Genomic DNA, 5,293 nt, shown 5'->3' with positions numbered 1-5,293 from the left:
CTCTGCCCCATGAATTTTCTTGGCCTTTTAAAATACCCAACTCTTACTTTCATTGTTTTCTCTGCTGTTTATTTTCTATTTTATTTATTTCTGTTCTATTTTTTATTATTTCCTACCTTCAGCTAACTTTGAACTTAGTTCTCCTACCTTCTTGAAGTGTAAAGTTAGGTTGTTGGTTTGAGATCTTTTTTAATGTGGTCATCTGCTACTATGAACTGCCCTGTTAGTACTGCTTTGGCTGCATCCCATAGTTGTTGGTATGTTGCGGTTTTGTTTTCATTTGTCTCAAGATATTTTCTCACTTTTCTTGTAATTTCTTCTTTGACCCATTGGTTGTTCAAGAGTGTGTTGTTTAATTTCCACATGTGAATTTTTCAATTTTCCTTTTGCTACTAATTTTTAGTTTCATTCCATTGTTGTTGGAAAAGATACTTAGTGTCATTTCTTTTTTTTTTTTTCTACTCCAGACAATGAAAGGGAAACTTTATTGAGGTCCCAGGGCCATGAGGTTGAGGCAGAAGGCTGCCTTGTGGGTCAGGGAGGTGGTGGAGAGGCCTTATTTAACCTTCTCCTTGGAGCACATGTTGTTGGTGTGGCCACACTTCTTCTTGTGGGAGTTGACAGCAGCAGGAGTAACACTTGTAGCAGATCATCTTGTCACACTTGTACTTCTAGGTGAGCTGGCAGAGGGAGGGCTCAATGATGCTACCCTGCAGACAAAACACCAAGTGCCGGGTGGACTCTCTGAATGTTGTAGCCTGAGAGAGTGTAGCCATCCTCCAGCTGTTTGCTTACAAAAATCAGCTGCTGCTGATCAGGCAGGATGTCTTTCTTGTCTTATGTTTTAGCTTTGATGGTCTCACTGGTGTCACTTGGCTGAACCCTGAGGGTGATGGTCTTGCCAGTGAGGATCTTCACAAAGATCTGCTGGGGAGGCTGCTCCACCATCTTGTTGAAGACATACGTAGTGTGATTTCAATCTTCTTATATTTGTTAAGACTTGTTTTGTGACATAACATCTGATGCATCCTAGAGAATGTTCCATGTGCACTTGAGAATTTGAACCTCTGAGTTTATCCCTTTTTTTTAACACTTAGTCCAGCAACATTAGGAGTAACCAGCCAATATTATTACATTCACTGGTGTTTTGTGTTGGTCTCAGCTTATGATAATAATGTATGGGCTAGAAATGCTGGACACTTCCCTGACTGGAACCGATGTTGTGGCTGGAAAAGCCTTTGTGATTCTTACTATGATTTCAGGACCTCAGCACCAGCTATCACGGGACTTAAAAAAACATTATTACGTACAAATCCTGAAGGCTACCTGGCACACTCAAGGGCCATATAGCAAGTTCATGGGTAGAGAGAGAGGAAGAGTGTGGACCTGGGGCTAGCCTTTAGAGGGGACCAAGGGTGGAGTGCCTAGGTTTTCACAACTTCACTTGTTCTTGGCAAATTAAAAACATAAGAGCCAGAATTACGGTGTAGGAAGGGGAAACCAGACTCACTGAAACAGTCAGTTATCTAGGTTACCCAGGGTTCTCTAAAAGGGAACTCTATGGTTGTGGTGGCCTGTATCTTTTTCTGTGTAGCTGGCTGTGTGTTTATTAGAGATGGATGCCTTGGCAATCAAAAGCCTAATGTCAGGCACTACATGATAATCAAAAAGCTTAATGTTAGGCACTTACACTACAGTTAGTTTTCCAAAAATGTTTCTTCCAGTGCCTTGCTTCTCTAAGAGGTTGATTAGAGAAGAATCCAATGCAGGTATTTTGTGTATCTCCTTTGCCAGGCACTCAGTGGACTCTTAGTGCTCTTTTTACTACTGGAGATAGTCATCAGCATCTTTAAATCTAATCAGATAGCCAATTAGAACTCACAGAACCAACTTGGAAAACTCACCCTTAAAATTCTTTTTCTAGAATTACTCTTGGTACCAAATTCTATATTAGTCAGGGTTTCCAGAGAGAAGCAGAACCCATAAGACTTAGTTTTTTGTTGAACAATGTCTTTATTCTTGCCCCAGTTCTTAATGTGTATTTTCATTGTGTATAAAGGTCTATGGTGCCTGTTATTTTTCTCTCAGCCCTTTAAGGATATTGTTATACTTTCGCCTGGCTGAGTTTTTCTATGACTTCATGATGATGCTTTGTGAGCCTAAATATTTCTGATCTTACTATGAAAGACTTGTGTTGTGGGTGTTTCTCCAAAGAAGAACTGAATAAATTCATGTTTGGAACTAAGATTTCATGAACCATGCAGGAAATGATACTTCAAATGCCAACCCTTCCTGGGGACAGGTGTATGATTACGATTTACTAGAAGAAAACCTCCCCATTATGGGCAGTGATAGATGTGTAAGTATCCCTGTGTGCTCCCATTTTTGGTGGTTAGCCTTTGTACCTTCTGTGTCACTGAAGGTCTCCATCACGCATGGTGCCCTAGATCTACTTCACCACTGCCCGTCTCCAGTTGCTCCCAGTCTTCTGGCTTTAAGTAACTTTTGGATCCCGAAGTCCCAGGTTGTTAAGGTTGGCATGTAAAGCAGGAAATTTTGGTTTCATTTGTTTTCAGAAATGCAACATTTTATTAACCCAATTGTTTTCACAATGAAACCATTTGCCGCAATTATTAATATAACTAGAAGAGAGCTGAGGCCCTTTCTTCCCTCCCTCCCTTCCTTTTCCTTCTATAAAATTTTCTTTATCTTTGTCTATGTATGTTCTCCTTTCTGAACTATTTAGAAACTAAATTGCCAACATCATGATTTTCATTTGTAATGTCATATATCTTATAAGAATATGTATCAGCATGTATCTTTTATGAGCAAGTACATTCTTCAAGTTATTCAACCCAAGAAATCTAAGATTTCTACAATAATATTATCTAACATATGCTCAATTTTAATTTATCTGCAGTGATCCCTAAGTGTTACTTCCAGCTCCACTGTCCAGTTTCCAATCAGTGGCTACACATTGCATTTGTTCATCCTATCTCTTAAGTCTCCTTTAGTCTAAGATGATTTTTCCACCTCTTTTTGTCTTTATGACATTAACATTTAAGGAGTCCAGGCCTCTTTTCTAACTATTTTCTTATGTTTAGATGTAGATTAAGCATTTTTGGCAATAAATCTATATAGAGATGTGTAGTTTTGGTTAAGTCACATGCAAGAGACTCAAGATGCCCACTTGTCTTGTTTTTCCTAAAGCTGAGTTTGCTTGTTTTGTTCACATGTTGTCCAAATTTCCTCATAATTAACAATCTCTCCTTTGGACTTAATAAGTAATCTATAAATATTTTGTTCTCCGACAGCCTTTCATCTAGTGTTTTTGGACTCCTCTGATGATCCTCGCTTGAATAATTATTGCATTAGTACTTACAAAATGGTGTTTTCTAAGTTCTGCTGTTCCTTCTACATTTGGTGGTTGGCATTTTTATGAAAAGAAGAGCTTTCTGTTTCTACCTGCCCTCCGGGCAATCCACCCCCCACCTCGTCCTCCCCACTTCTCATCTCCCTGTCCTCTAGTAATCACTGCTTTGTTTTTTGTCATCCTTGACTAGTTTTACCTGTTCTTGGTCATCATTTAAATAAAATCATATAGTGTGTAACATTCTTTTCTATCTGGCTTCCTTGCTCCATATTTTGTGTGACTGAACCATCTTGCATGCATCAGATAACGTCAAGTGGTTTTCAACATCTCTATCAGCAAAGCATCAGAGTTCTAGTTTGTCAACGCTTTGTAATTTTAGCCTTTTAAATTTTAACTATCTGGTTTATGTGCAGTGGTCTCTTGTATGGTTTTAACTTTCAATTTTTCTGAGAATTAATGATATGGGTCACTTTTTCAAGTGCTTCTTGGACATTTGTATACCTACTTTTTAAAAGTGACTATTCAAGTCTTTTATTCATTTTTTTAATTTTTATTTTTTCCCTTTTTAAAAAAATATATTTTATTGATTATGCCATTATAGTTGTCCCATTTCCCTCCCTTCACTCCCCTCCACCATGCACACCCCTCCCTCACCATTTCCCCCATTTTGTTCATGTCCATGTGTCACAAGTTCTTTAGATTCTGTATTTCCCATGGTATTCCTGCCCTCCCGATCTAGGTTCCACTCCTGGTTCCACTCCCGATCTAGGTGTCCTCTTAGTTTGCTTTTGTTTTAGGTGTGGTTGTTAATAACTGTGAGTTTGCTGTCCTTTCACTGTTCATATTTTTTATCTTCTTTTTCTTAGATAAGTCCCTTTAGCATTTCATATAATAAGGGCTTGGTGATGATGAACTCCTTGAATTTGACCTTATCTGGGAAGCACAAAATTGGTCTTATTCACTTGCGGAAGTTCTTTATATATTCTTGATACAAGTCCTTTGTTAGATATCTATACTGGGAATGTTATCTCCATCATTTTATTGTGATGAAATGTAGGAAGTGAAGGCCAAGCACACTAGCTCCTCCATCCTTTCTTTTGCACACAACCTTTTTCTGCCATGTTATGTGGTTCCAGGCTCACCTGATTCTTTCCTTGCACCAAATCTGGAGTCAGCCATTCTCCTACAGTCCCTTAGCTCCTTCTAGTAAGGAATGATTCTTTGTTTGTTTTGACATCTGGAGGTGATGTCTATTTTTTTAATTGAGATATAACTGTAATAGTTTTAGGTATACAACAAAATGATTTGTTCTATGTATATGAGGTCTGTCTGGGAAAAGTCAGACCATTATTAAAATAACGAGAATGGTTTACAGGACATTGACATATCCTGGAAGCCAAGGAGAGTGAACTAGAATGCACATGTGTGAACAATGATGACTTCACTGTACTAGTCAGTGGGGGTGGTAGACGCTGTTGAGGGAGCACGTGTACTGTGTGGCCATTGCATTCAGAATGACTAAGCGAGTAGAGCAACAAGTCTGCATTAAATTTTGCATTAAGCTTGAACATTTCTCCATGGAAATTGTTTGGATAATTCAGAAGGCCACAGCTATGGGCAACTGTTGATTGGCAGCTTTGTCACAACATGCCCGCTCATGTATTACGTCTCATGCTGAGTTTTTTGGTACAACATCAAATCACCCAGGTGACTCATCCCCACTACAGCCCAGATTTGGAATGCAATGACTTCTGGCCTTTCTCCAAACTGAAATCACCTTTGAAAGACGAGAGATTTCAGACTATTGACGAGAGTCAGAAAACTACTATGGGGTAACTGATGGTGACTGGGAGAATTGTGTGAGGTCCCAAGTTACCTACTTGGAAGGGGACTGAGGTGTTATTGTCCTATGTACAGTGT

At 39.0% G+C, this 5,293-nt stretch overlaps 1 pseudogene; it reads right to left on the bottom strand.

Annotated features, from left to right (window-relative positions):
• Positions 1-467: 467 nt before the first annotated feature.
• On the bottom strand, positions 468-993 carry LOC118994185 (ubiquitin-60S ribosomal protein L40-like; annotated as a pseudogene).
• Positions 994-5,293: the final 4,300 nt, after the last annotated feature.

The sequence above is a fragment of the Sturnira hondurensis genome, unplaced genomic scaffold (assembly GCF_014824575.4).
Source record: "Sturnira hondurensis isolate 20B ecotype Veracruz unplaced genomic scaffold, ASM1482457v3 Scaffold0009178, whole genome shotgun sequence".
NCBI lineage: Eukaryota > Metazoa > Chordata > Mammalia > Chiroptera > Phyllostomidae > Sturnira > Sturnira hondurensis.
This window is presented reverse-complemented; position numbering and strand designations above follow the sequence as displayed.